The sequence below is a fragment of the Podarcis vaucheri genome, assembly GCF_965113315.1.
Source record: "Podarcis vaucheri genome assembly, chromosome: 12".
NCBI classification, from domain to species: domain Eukaryota; kingdom Metazoa; phylum Chordata; class Lepidosauria; order Squamata; family Lacertidae; genus Podarcis; species Podarcis vaucheri.
This window is the reverse complement of record NC_138750.1, coordinates 42450610-42465567: the sequence shown is the minus strand read 5'-3', so window position 1 is coordinate 42465567 and position 14958 is coordinate 42450610.

The following is a 14958-nucleotide window of genomic DNA, read 5'->3' as shown; positions in this document are numbered from 1 at the left end:
AAGATCATGATCGACCATGTCAAAGGCTGCTGACAAATCTAAAAGGATCAGCAGTCCTGACCCGCCTCGATCCAGTTGTCTACGGATATCATCTGTTAGGGCAACCAGAGCCGTCTCCGTCCCAAAACCAGGACGGAAACCGGACTGAAATGGATCTAATGCCGATGTTTCCTCCAGAAACCTACCAAGCTGTTCAGCAACCGCTCTCTCAATTACCTTACCCAGGTATGGAAGATTTGAAACTGGGCGGTAATTGGATAGGTCTAAGGGATCTAATGAAGTTTTCTTTAAGAGTGGACGCACCACTGCTTCCTTCAGTTCCCCTGGGAATGTCCCCGTGTCAAGGGACAAATTGATAATTTCAACCAGGGGGGTCCGCACAACATCTGGACACTCCCTAATCAGCCAAGACGGGCACGGATCAAGGAGGCAGGTGGTGGGCCTACCAACTTGGAGGAATCTATCCACATCAGTAGGGAGTATCCGATTGAAATGGTCCAACACTGGACCTGAAGTCAGTCGAGGGGTCTCCAGTTCAGTCACTGTATCTAAATTGGCAGGGAGGTCACGGCGGAGCAACAGGACTTTCTCCGCAAAAAAGCTCGCGAATGCCTCACAGCTGTGGGTCGAATTTGTGCTTAAATTTGGTTGTCCTCCTAAGGACGTTATTGACCTAATTATTCTAAAAAGTTGTGCCGGGCGAGAGCTAGCGGATGCAATGGAAGCTGCAAAGTAATATTTCTTAGCAGCTTTCATAGCCATCTCATAGGCTTTCATAAGCGTCCTATAAGATGTTCTTGAGGCTCCGTCACGAGTCCGTCGCCATACTCGCTCTAGCCGTCTGAGATCCCGCTTCATTTTCCGGAGCTCCTCAGTAAACCAAGGGGCCCGGTTTCGACGGGGTCGCAGAGGGCGCTTAGGCGCGATCTCATCAATGGCTGCCAAGAGCCGGTTATTCCAGTCCTCAACAAGGTCATCTAATGAGTCGCCAGGAGGAGCAGGGTTCCGCAAGGCTTGTCGGAATCTATCAGGATCCATCAGTTTTCGCGGACGAGCCCAAATAGGTTCGCCACCCGAGCTGGTGAGGAGCGGGAAGTCAATCTTGGCTTTTAAAGCGTAGTGATCAGACCATGGCACTTTCACAGCGGGGAGCATGATCACATCTATGCCAGCCCCAAAGATCAGATCCAGCGTGTGGCCTGCTTGATGAGTGGGGCCCAAAACAAACTGGGAGAGCCCTAGTGTTGCCATGGAAGTCACTAGGTCCAGAGCCTGTGAGGAGGGAGCGGCATCGGCATGGACGTTGAAGTCTCCCAAAACCAGTAGGTTTGGGAACTCCAAGGCCCAGCCCGCCACCACCTCCAGCAGATCTGACAGGGTGGCTGCAGATGTGCTGGGTGGTCGGTACACCAGCCAGACAGCCAAGCTCTCCTTGGTGCCCCACATGAGACCAACACATTCAATGCCGGAGATCGCCGGTGATGGCAGAGCTCTGAAAGAGCAATCCTCCCGGAATAACAACGCTACTCCTCCCCCCCGACCTACAGTCCGCGATTGATGGAGGACAGAGAAACCTGGGGGTGTTATCTCATGTAGGGAGACTACTTCGCCTTCCCGTACCCAGGTCTCCGTCACGCAAGCCAGGTCAATCCCCTGCGAGACAAAAAAGTCACGCATGGTGGCAGTTTTGTTGCCTATGGACCTGGCATTGCACAGCACCAATAACGGAGGTGTGTAATCCTTGCAGAGTGAGGCAGCTGCCTCAAGTGGCAGATTCTTTGGGGTAGGCCAACAGCATCCTCCATTCCCTCTGAGAGCTCTAAGCTAGTTTGGTGCTCCCAGATGTGATGTAGATGCTTCCCTGTCTCCAGAACTGAAGTAAGATTCTTAACCATGTAGAGCAAAGCAAATGGCAGGAATCATGTGTGAAATAAATTGGATCTTCGGAGCAGGTCGCTCCCCTTTTAGCACACAAATCCAAGAGTCAATTGCTAAAATGAATGCATGGTTGTTTTCGTTTTAATATGTGGAATGTTAGCTTTACCCCCAGCTATTGATATGAAACCAATAAAGAATTTTGGCCAGTTGTGTTTTGGGTTTTTTTAGAGAGGAGAATCTTCCAACAAATATATTGCCTGCCTTAGGCATCAAAAGTTTAAAATTTAAAGGGAAACTACTACTTCAGACCCTAGTGTTTCACTTTATCAGATCTGTCTCTGATAAAATCATTTTGGACTATTAGCTGATATTATTGTTCAATGAAAAATAGCATTGTGTTGTTGTTTTTTTCTACTATCCAGCTTCTGGGTGAGAACTCATGTATTCTATAATTGCAGCTTGTGGCAATCCTTACTGGGGAATGACTCCTGCTGATTTCAACAGGGTCTGCTCACGAACCAGCAAGCAAATAATTACAGTCTAGTACAGAGTTGCACTTTCCCCCTGTGGGGATGTACATTAATAGATGGGGAAGGGTGGGAACTAAAGACAGATGGAAACAGAAACCATAACCTGAATTTGGATCCTGATATTAGTAAGGAGTCCCTCAACTCAAGTGTTCCTCATTTAGGGAGTCATGTCTATAATACAGGCAACCCCCAATTTGCACAGGGGATGCATTTCGGGTCATTGCACGCAATGGCAGAGCACATATAAGCTCGCCCCCTTTTCCTGCCACTTCTGGATTCTTTGAACACAAAACAGGGGTTGCCTGTACATACTTCTTCTGGTGTGACTGTCAATCCTTCCCTGCCGCTCCAGAGTATTCTAAAATAATAAGCCTGCTCAGGGGAATTCCCAGTATGTTTCCGAGGATAATTCAAAATGTTGGTGCTGACCTTTAAAGCCCAAACGGCCTCAGCCCAGTATACCTGAGGTCCAGCTCCAAGGGCCTTCTGTCAGTTCCCTCACTGTGAGAAGTGAGGTTGCAGGGAACCAGGCAGAGGGCCTTCTCGGTAATGGCGCCCAGCCTGTGGAATGTGCTCCCATCAGATTTCAAGGAAATAAACAACTATCCAACTTTTAGAAGACATCTGAAGGCAGCCCTGTTTAGGGAAGCTTGTAATGTTTGAAGTTTTATTCCGTTTTTAGTGTTCTGTTGGGAGCTGCCTGGAGTGGCTGGGGAAACCCAGCCAGATGGGTGGGGTATAAATAATAAAATTATTATTATTAATAATAATAATTATTCAGCAGAGAATTGCTAACGAAGGTTCCTGGCACCACTTCAAAAGTACAATTCTCAGGTTGCTTTGGGTGGAAAGTCATTACAATAAAGTCTGTCTGAAATCATGTTGTCCAACTCCCCATATGCCTTAGGCATTCCTTTTCAGAAGTCATCCCACAGCAGGACCTCATAAATGGACCTACTCCTTGCTCTTTCCCTCAGCTATGTAATTTGGAAAATCCTTGGCAGGTCCAGGCCATGTGATTCAAAGCAGCGGGTTTCTTTTGCGGACTGAAAAAGTGCATCCATTCTGCCTTGGCTTTCAGTATACTTGGCTTAATGCAAAATGTGAACCCTTTGCACTTCCTTTAATTCATCTTCATCCCAGGTGGTGTTCTCCTTCAACTACCGCCGTCCCACACTTTCTTCTCCCTACAGCTGAAGATTCCTTATGCAGTCGATGTAGCTCTCCTATTCGGATTTTCAAACCATGTATTGTCCACACTGACCTGCAGGGTCTCTCCAGCATTTCAGACAGGGAGAGGGCATTCTCAGCCGTACCTGGAAATGCTTGGGATTGAAACAGAGAACTCCAGCATGCAAAGCAGATACTCTACCGCTAAGAAACAAACAGGAACTTAATAGTGCCTCCAGAATGACCTTCATTGTCTCAAACATGTCCAAGGTTGGACTGAGTACTAGGAATCTGTCGCAGGGATTACTTCTTCTTGTTGTTAACATCTGACTTCAATCATACCGAAAACTGAAAGTGCAGACAGTATCATCCATCTTATGAACTTACGACTTAAAAATAAAGATACATACCTGAGACCGCCAATTAATTGGTTCATGACATTACACAATGAACAGGGAGTAGTTAAATAAATAGGTAATGCACAGTTTGAGCAAAGCTACTAAACAGAACAGTGAGTTCATTCATACATCAAGGTAAGGTGGAGTAGGACCAGTTCAAAGGAATTTGATCCCTCCTCCCTTTTCTTCCAACCGCATGATAGACCACAGCTTTCAATCCTAGAAAAGCCTTTGGGAATATGTACCTTGCATTCAGTGCAAGTAAAAAAGTTAATTAATTCTTTCATGGTGTTTTTAAAGCAGAAGGCACCAAACTTGATCTTACAATGCACCAAGCATTTCTGAAGACCAACAAGCACTCAACAGAATCAAGCTCCTAAGTAGAATTTTGCAGTATTGCATTTACCCTGTAGCAAAAAAATGAACACAATTTGCAATTCTTGTGGTATTGTACATTTACTGTTAAAATATCTTTTAGGGGCAGATTCCCCCCCCCCTCTTTTTCTTAAAAGCATCCTGGAGCGAACACAAACTGATGCGAGTTTTTCAGTGCTACATGGAACTGCTGTGGTAAATGGTCTGACGTGTGTTCAGATCTCTGTTTGTTACATTCCAAGGCAAAAACCTCTAATCATATGTCAGATGGCAGACACAAGTGGTATGGACACCAGTGTTACTAGGTTTCTGGATTTTTTATAAAACGCAAACAGAAAGAGAGAGACTTCTGTGTGGGGGTTGAGAAAGGCCCCAAGAGCAAATTAGAAGATGGCACCCCACCATTCTGTGTGCAAAAATAGTGCAGCTAGCTAAATCTTATTTTAACACTGAAAATGGGACAGGATTGCCCCTCAGGAGGAAAAGGGCAGGCTTTATGATTCACCCAGCTCTGTTTGCCACCACTTCCTGCCAACTGCAGAGGCTGCCTCACTGTGCCTGCTAGTCCAATTCAAGGAGCCGGAAGAGTATACAGAGATCCAAGCAGCAAGAACAGTGAGAACGATATGAACACAGGGAACCAGGCAGAGGGCCTTCTTGGTAGTGGCATCTGCCCTGTGGAACGCCCTCCCACCAGATGTCAAAGAGAAAAACAACTACCAGACTTTTAGAAGACATCTGAAGGCAGCCCTGTTTAGGGAAGCTTTTAATGTTTAATAGATTATTGTATTTTAATATTCTATTGGAAGCCGCCCAGAGTGGCTGGGGAAACCCAGCCAGATGGGCGGGATATAAATAAATTATTATTATTATTATTATTATTATTATTATTATTATTATTATACACACCCTAGAATCCCAGCACTGATCTGGCCTTCACATTAAACTGTTTCTGGCGTTATACAGGGTTACACTGAAGCAGCAGGTACTGCCCTGACCCAGATGAATCCAGTTGGCTGTATTCAAGACTGTATCATACCCAAAGATTCACCTAACAAACCCCATCAATACAAAGACTTCTGCTTGCACCAAGGGGCTTTCCTCCCCCCCCCCCCGAAACTGGCTCATTACAGGGACAGCCTCCTGAAGTGTGATAGGACAGTTCTGTCTGGCAAGCCAATACACATGTGAGAGAGAAGATTTGCACAGCCTTTTATGTGTATACTCAGATGCAAGATCCCCTGAGCAAAGTGAAACTTATTCCCAGGTAAGTGCCTATAGGACCACAGCCTTAAGATATACCAAATGTTTGTTTTCCCTTAGACACCTTAATAATTCTTTTAAAAACTTTCAGCTACTGTGAGTGTGACGAGAAACATAAAACCTTCAAACTGCTTTTGAAGACACCTAGTGTGGGAATCAGGAGACATTTGCTTATTTGCAATTCAAGTTCTTCTTTAAGACTCCTGGGGCAAAGACATTCATCATGTTTTTGAGCACATCTGTTTCTTGCTAATACAAGTATTCAATGGCTCTCCAAGCAGACCCATTGAAACCAGCAGACTTAAGCCCATTGATTTTGGCTGTTCTACTCTGAGTGTGATACGGTGGGACATTACCGAGAGAAAGGTGCATATTGACTTTCATAAATGGAAACCAGTACAGCTGCTACCTGCAGTGCAAATTTGATTGTTTCCCCTTGAATGAAACAGTATCTTTTTTCTCTCCCAAAGATGCAGTGTTGCCATTTTCCATTACATGAAACAACCGTCTCTTGCAAAAAAATAAAATAAATAAAATTGCACCAGTATGCATGCTTAAGGGCTTGTTCATTTCTTGTGACTGTCTTGGCTTGCAGACATGGTCATCACAACAAAAATAATGGCCTGGGTAGCCTCAGCCACAGTAATTTCTGCAATTGTGGTACTGGTTACTGGTTCATTTCTGGGCCCAATTCAAGGAGCTCATGTTAATGTTTAAAGTCCTAAACTATCAAGATGGCCTCCTTCCCTACAGACCCCCTTGGGTGCAGTGGGGTCCCTCAAGGTAGTTTCTCCTCCCATGGAGGCTCATGGGATGGGGGGAAGTGAGCCCAGGAGAGGGCTTTCTCTGTGGCAGCTTCTTACCTTTGACATTTCCCCCTGCCCACAGAAGTACATCATTACAGTGGTGCCTTGCAAGACGAAAATAATCCATTCCACGAGTCTCTTCGTCTAGCGGTTTTTTCGTCTTGCGAAGCAACCCTATTAGCGGCTTAGCGGATTAGCGCTATTAGCGGTTTAGCGGCTATTAAAGGCTTAGCGGCTTAGCGGCTAAAAGGCTATTAGCAGCTTAGCGGCTTAGAAAAAGGGGGGAGCGAAAAAAATCGCAAGACTTGCAAGACGTTTTCGTCTTGCGAAGCAAGCCCATAGGGAAATTCGTCTTGCGAAGCGCATCGAAAACGGAAAACCCTTTCGTCTAGCGGGTTTTTCATCTTGCGAGGCATTCGTCTTGCGGGGCACCACTGTATACAGCTTCTGGGGAATGCTAAATAAACACCTCATTAGCCGAGCTTTGGACACTTGAGGTATATATACATATTTAGGACCTGCCTTATTTTTGTGATTGTCAATTGTTTTAAACTTTTTTTCAGTAACACCTTAGGGCAGGCATGGCCAAACTTTGCCCTCCAGCTGTTTTGGGACTACAATTACCATCATTATCCCGGACCACTGGTCCTGTTAGCTAGGGATGATGGGAGTTGTAGCCCCAAAAAAGCTGGAGGACCAAGTTTGGCCATGCCTGCCTTAGGGTAAAGGGTGGGCAATAAATAATAAAAGAAGGCAATAATCAAGGAAGCAGCCAATAATGGTACAGACTCATAGCTGTGATCTATCGACAACACACGTTGCATTTTCCCACTTGGGCACATTCTTTGGGGAGGTCAGGATTCCTCCTTGGACATGCAAGGAATACACTGTGCAGCTTCAGGGCTGCAATCCAGGATGTGATTGCAATCCAGACTGGGGCACCACACCACATTCCTAGTGGCTATTTGCCCTTCAGGCCGCTTCAGTTTTTCATAGCATTTAGTTTGGCCCTACAAGCCACAGCCAGGCCTACTGTTAGGCAGAGTGAGGCGGCACAGGTCGTGGGGAAGCCACAGCTGTGTGGCCTAACCCTGCTACCCCCAGGAGGACACTGCCCTGTCCCCCCGTCACTAGTGTTGAAATAAGATTAAAAGTGCCATAACGATCAGTTTCTATAAATGGGGTGCGGGAACATCTTTTTATATTTTGTTTCAGGCAGCAAAATGTTTCGGGCTAGCCTTGCCTAAAGCTGCAATCCTATGTTCAGTTTTAACACCCCGAGGCTGACATTCATCAGCAGCCTCTCTACAGAAGAACTTAAATTGGTATTTTTGGGAAGACAATTCTTCTCTAGGAGTCATTTTAAGTTTTTTTATTATTGCTGTTGTTGCTGCTCTTTATAAACTGCTCATAAAACACATGCTACCTTCCCAAAGAAAAATATGGACTGCACTCAGATTAAAAGGGGGGGAAACCCACTTCTCCCTCTTTTCATAAAGAAAGGATTTAAGGGCTGTTGTGCCACACTTTCTCAACTGGAGGATATATTGGTTTGAATCCATGAGAAACAGAGAAAGGAAAAGAGTGCTGGGGGGCAGTGTCTATAAATAATAAACCCAAGTATGTTGGAATGCTCCTAGAACAGGGATCGTGCGTCTTCATTGCCCTTTTAATGAATATGAAATCACCCTCTTCTTTCTTCTGAGCCTCTTACAGAAGCTGCTGTTTGTGGGGGCTGACAAAGCAATTCCATCACCCTATTTTCCAACTTGGCTTGGGAGGAAGACCTGTGGTGCTCCAAATGTTGTCAGACTCCGCAACAACAGTCAACCACAGCCAGTACATCCAAGGGTGATGGAAGTTGTAGTCTTATCATAAAAGAAATTATAGGATACCAAGTTCCTCACCCCTGCTCTAAGATATGAGATGCTGCCCTATAGTGACAGTATAGAATCATAAGAGTTGGAAGGGACCAACCCCCTGCAATGAGCAGCTAAAGCATCCATGACAGATGGCCATCTGTGGCGCTCGTACGGAGTCCCCGGTCGTCTCATGGACTATTGACCCACTAATCTGCTGCCACCAACCAGGTCCTCCCCGGTAAAATCACTTCAGCCTCAGTCAGCTTCTCAATTAATAAAGAAGAGTGTATTTTATTTCCGACACAAACAAACTTTTCCGGCATTCCAAACATTGTTACTCTTTACTTTCTTCGTCTTATTTTCCTCTCTCTCTCTCTCTCTCTTCTACCTCCCCTCACTCAAGAACCCACTGCCCTCTATTGACAACTGCCTGCCAATTGCTTCTCCAACTGCCTTTCCCAACCAGCCAACCCACTAAAACCAACCAACTACCCACCAACAACTCAAACAAACCTCAGGCTAAGCCCTTATACACATGCAGGCTCCGCCTCCAGCTTTCCTATTGGTCTACATCTTTAACCCTTTCTTTTCCTCCTGTGTACAGACAGGCTCTAAACGAATGGGCAAACGCCACACCATCCAACCTCTGCTTAGAAACCTCCAAGTAAGGAGAGTCCGGAACCTCTTAAGGGAGACTGTTTCACTCTCAAACAGCTCCTGCTGTCAGAAAGTTTAGTTGGAATCTACTTTCTTGTAATTTGAAGCCATTGGTTCGAGTCCTATCCTCTAGAGCAGGAGAAAACAAGCTTGTTCCCTCTTCCACGTGACAGCCCTTAAAATATTTGAAGATGGCTATCATATCTCCTCTCAGTCTCCTCTTTTCCAGGCTAAACATACCCAGCTCTCCTTCAAACGCTCCTCGTAAGGCTTGGTTTCCAGACTCTTGATAATCTTGGTTGCCTGCCTCTGCACACTGAAAAGGACAGCTACCCATGGCTCATTCTGGGACAATCTGTTAAGGCAGAGAGTAGAAGACACCTAATTCAAGCCATCAACTCTAAACTATTCATAATGTTTGACTATATTATTTACACTGTAAGTGCATGAAATGTTTCCTGGGGGGGTGTATGTGGGGATTGCTTGTTATATATATTTTCAGAAACTGAAAAATGAAGTTTAAAAAGAGGTTTAAAACAAAGAAACACCCATTTTTTTTAAAAAAAATGAACAGGGGTCTCTAAATCATTGGCATTGTGAGAAGAAGGCAGGCATGTATCTTAGCCCATTTCTCCACTGCTGGACACCTGTGGTGATCTAAGAGAAAACATTTCCCCACCATGCTTTTCTTTTTCAAAGCAATCAGCACCTATAAGGAGCAGTTCCACGTGGAATTTCCCTTCCATCCACTAGCAACATACCTAGGGTGTGATCTGATAGATACAAGCTACCCGAGAATAATGAATGCAACGCCAAGACAGATTTCTCCAACCTAGTTGGAGAATGGGAGTTGTAATCCAAAACATCTGGATGGCAGCAGGTTCCCCAAAAGCTGCCCTTGGCTCCATTATGAAAACCTGCATTTAGACATAGTTTTCTTGAGGGACTGGTAGTCTTGGTTAGTTCTGAATAGTTTATTTATGTCCATCAGAATCTTAATGGGGTATGAACTATACAAGATGAGCACAATAAATAATACTGGCTTCCTATTTTTGACTCGAGAGGTTCAAGCCATGATACATATTATCAGAAAATAATTTTGAAAATCACAGTAAAGTACACATGTCATACATATATTTCAACACCCTACTGCTGAAGTGGTTTTTAACCCTTCTCTCACTTGAAAAGGCAAGACACTATTTGCCTTTGTTGACCACAACGTTTCCTTTCCAACACAAAGTCAAACAGATGTCTGGGTGAGTCACAAAATTCAATGCAAATCCCAGGAGGAAAAAACAACCTGTACGGGAAATACACAAAGATTAGTGCCAGGCAGTGAGAGACAAAGCATGTCATGAAGTCAAAAGCAATCAAGGGTGCAAGTCTAGACACATGACAAGATGAGCTTCCGATAAAACATGGCAAAGCTAGTTGACTAGACTCCCATTTCCCAGACAAAGGACTTCTTCACACATTAAGAATGTAAGAAGAGCCTACAGGATTAAGCCAATGGCCCACTTAGTCCAGTATCCTGTTCTCACAGTGACCAACCAGCATTCTCCCCTCCTATGGCTTCCAGCAACTGATATTCAGAAGCATTACTCCATCTAAGGAAGCAAAGCATATTCATTTTGCCTCACAGTCTTTGCTAGCCTTAACCTCCTTGAATTTGTCCAATCCTGACTATTACTGTTTTTAAAATGTTATATAAAATTCTGCAAAACAGAGTCCTGAAAAACTAATAAACTGAGAGGGACCAAAGAAAAAGGGACAATTTCATACCTGTTTGGTCTGATTTTATTTAATTTGTAAGCAAGGAAGAACCCCTTTTGGCCTACGAATGAATAAGGCTGATGAAACGACTCAGGATGTTGGAATACTTCAATTACTTTCCCTTAGTACAATAGGGTTCATGTTTTGTCACCCTGAACTTATGCAAGCCATTCCCTCTAACCCTTAGCACTTTCTGGAGGAAGCCTCAACCAATGCAGGTCTCAGCACCTGGCTTGCAGTAAGGGATGAGTGAATCAGGACCCAACAGAAGCCTGAAGAAGCCTGGGAGAAGTTAAATAATCAGCAGCGTGACCACAGTACCAGAGATACAGTCATACCTCGTGTTGCGTGCGCTTGCGCCTGTGCAGAAGCGCTAAATCACGCAGAAGCACCAAATTGTGTCATGCGCCTGCGCAGACACAGCTCTTTGAGCTGCGGGCAGTTCACATTACGGACAGGCCTCTGGAATGGATCCCGTCCGTAACACGAGGTACTTTTTATTTTAAAAAGTCATGACCTAAGTGTGTAGTACAATGGTACATCGGGTTAAGTACGTAATTCGTTCCGGAGGTCTGTACTTAACCTGAAACTGTTCTTAACCTGAAGCACCACTTTAGCTAATGGGGCCTCCCGCTGCTGCCGTGCCGCCGGAGCACGATTTCTGTTCTCAACCTGAAGCAAAGTTCTTAACCTGAAGAACTATTTCTGGGGTAGCGGAGTCTGTAACCTGAAGCGTATGTAACCTGAAGCGTATGTAACCCAAGGTGCCACTGTATAGTAATATAAGCATACACACATTTTAAAACTTGCTGCTAGCAAAATATGGAGCTGCCCGGCACATTCAAATACATTTTTAATGGGGCAAATTTAATATTTACATTTTAATTTCTTTCTATTTACTATTTAGTTTTTAGGGGTTTTTTTGTTGTTTATTTAACCAGTAGCAGCCTGAAGAACAAGGAGCAATTGGAAACATCTGTGGTTATTCAAAGCACAGGTAAACTGAGCAGAGACAAGGGGGAGCAGCAAATCATTTCTAAAACGAAATCTCAAAAAGCATTTATGTATGAAATTTAAATCCTGCAATTCATTGTAAACACCACCAGCATGGGCTACAATAAACATATGTAGATCAAATAAATACAAGATTAAGTAAAATACACAATCGGGTTTCTTTTTATAAAATAAAAAAGCTGTCTCCATATGACTATAATTCAATGCAAGCTAATTCCCCTTACACAAAGGTTTTCAATCTTTTTGAGTCCATGGCTCCCTTGACCAACTACAATCTTTCTGCAGCATCCCTGTGGGGAGCAGGAGTCCAGTCACGTCATCTCTTGCCTGCAGAGCTAGCAGCCACTCACCTCTTTTCAAACACCCTCCCTTGTGGAGTGTTCCCTCAGCCTCCTCTCTGCTCCACTCTCCTTGCCGCCCCTGGTCTCTATCTAAGCTGCCCCCCAAAGAGAGGTGCCGCCTCACACTGCCCCTCAGGGGGCTGGGAAGCACCCCCTGGCCAACTCCAGAGGCATGATTTGCCTGGGGAGCTTGTACTAGGCCTGATGTCACAAACAGCTGTGCATGCCTTATGGAGGCACAGGCGCAAGAGGCACACTGGTTGAAAACACTGCCCTAACAAATTGCAAGAACTTTCTAATCCGTCTTCCATCAGGTAAAAACCTCAAGAAGATACCATACCTGTCAGAGAGCATCAAAGGACAATAGATCAGTTGCACTACTTGTTCCACTGTTCGCTCAAAAAACCACACAATTTTAGAAGAGTAAATGGCAAGATTCCCTGCCCAAGTGCTACTTAGGCTGCATAGAGACACATCAAGCTGAAACCGGAAGAGGCAGTTTTGTTGCTCTATTAAAACATGTAGTTTTCCCATTATGATGCAAGTTTTTTTGTTTTGTTTTTTTAACTGGTTCTGCAGGCTTGAGTTAGACTGGATGGTGCCTACTGGCTAACGTGTGTGTTTACAAACCTACTTTCCCCAGTTCCCAGAACAGCTTTGCAAAACTCCAATAATATCTGCAGCAGTGTGTGTGTGTGTGTGTGTGTGTGTGTGTGTTTATTTTAAATAGGATTAGGATAAACAAATAAATGCATAAACTACAGGTAGTAGTTTGAAATTTATATTTTTCAAAAACCACAGGTAAGCCTGACTGAAGCATGGAAATAGTGACAGGACTAGCAGATGAATCGCATCTGATACACTGGTACATGCACCTATGATGCAAATTGTGAAAGCATGCAGAGGTCAGGCACACAATGCACAAAGAAAGCCTGCTGTGTTGCATCCTTTTACATTACATCTGTCATCACCCACAGTTTCCACCATATTTCAATATGCAATAATGTTCAGGTTCATTGTTCAAATGGGCAGAATGAAGCTCTTCTCTTCCCTTAACAAGCAGAGGAATCAAATGACTGTCGCAGTCACTAGTCGGGGACAGCCTACCTTGTTGATTTATAGCACAGAGAATTACTGAAAAGAGGTTAAGAACAGCACTAATATAAAATCACACAGCTGAGTCCAGTAGTAATTCCAGGTAATCTTAGTGTCATGAATGACACATCCACTGGTTTAAACAGCCTCTATAATAAGGATTTAAGAAACTCTAGTTTTCTGTATGCTCCTCCAAAGCTAAAAATACACCATGCATGCGCACACTATATATTTATAAAACTATCAAACTATATTCAGGCACTATCATTCTTCTATATTGTTCTTGGCACTTTCCTCCCTTCTTAATGAAAGCCAGCTAGCAAAATAAGGGCAATTCTCTCTCGAGATTTCCCAGTATCAAAAAAACAGAGACTATTGCATTTATACGCAAAACTACCAATTTCAAATTTGGCAGACAACAAACAATCTTTTTAAAAATAATAATAATCCTTCTCCTTTTGATCACAGGAAACCGCCTTGTGTCAGACCACTGGGTCCATCTACTCCAATACTGTCTATTGCATCCTACAGTGACAATCCAAACTTTTGGATAAGGAACCTTCCTTGGCTTACCTAGGAGATACCAGGAGTTGAACCTAGAATCTTTTGCATGGAAAACATGTGCTCAGCAGTTCAAGCATCTTCTGGAGATGTTGCAAGATCTTTATTATTATTATTTGGGTGACAATTTAATAGCCAGGGATAAGTAAAGGTCATATTAACAGTGCCATTAAATATCTGAGACTCATGTCCTTCCACTTCCCCCCTGAACATCCTGCCACTACTCACTTTTGCCTATCAGAGTTCCAGAACCATGGCTACATCAAAAACCAGGGGGCTGTAAAATGTCACTAGAAAAAGTTGGAAGGGTAAAATTCTGGGGGAACTGGCAGCAGGACAACTTCCCCAAGGGATTAAACCTCATTTCCTCATTTTATCTCTGCTACAAATCACCTCCTTCCAAGGAAGCTTTAGAGCTAACATTATACATAGCTAATGTGATGCTGGAAAAGCTTTGGCCCTCCAGATGTTACTGGACTGCAACTTCTATCATCCCTAGCTTTTGGCTGCATTGACTGGGAATTGGAGTCCAACACATCTCAGTGCTGAAGATTCCCCAGCCCTTTATAATAGATCCTTTGGCCTTATGAATAGGGAAAGGTTCAGATCTAAAAGAATCACTAGATATAGTGAAGAATATGCAGTCACGTACAAATGGCTACTTCTGTTTTAGGGCTAAGCAAATAAAAGGAGAGGGGATGAACATAATCCATGATTTCATCAATGACAAAAGGTGATTGGGGAGAAGGACTGTTTGAAAGAGCACAAAAGTGTTTTTCTACCGGGGAAGCATTTCCCTAAATGGCTTTCATTAGCCCACAGTGGCTCCATCGCGTTCACTATGCGATCACTGGTCAACTAGGATCAAGTGAAAGCACTGCTTTTATGTTAAACTAGCTTTGCTTGCTCTTAGTTTCAGCAGCTCATAGCCAAATCTAATTGTCCACACTGTGTCCTGATATCATCATGTACACTACAAGATCCTGATTGGCTAGAATAATTATAAAGAGGAGAAAGTAGCCCTAATGAGAAGGGAAAGCAACACCTAGAGAGGATACATGGCAGCAAAGAGAACGGAAAGTGAACACTCCAGATACTTAAATGATCTTTGGAGAAGGCTTCTCACCACCTAAATACTGAAATCGATGAGCATTCAGCAAAGTCATATTATACTTTAATATTGCAAATCCACATGCTTTAGATTTAAAACTACATTAAACAGATTATGGAACTGT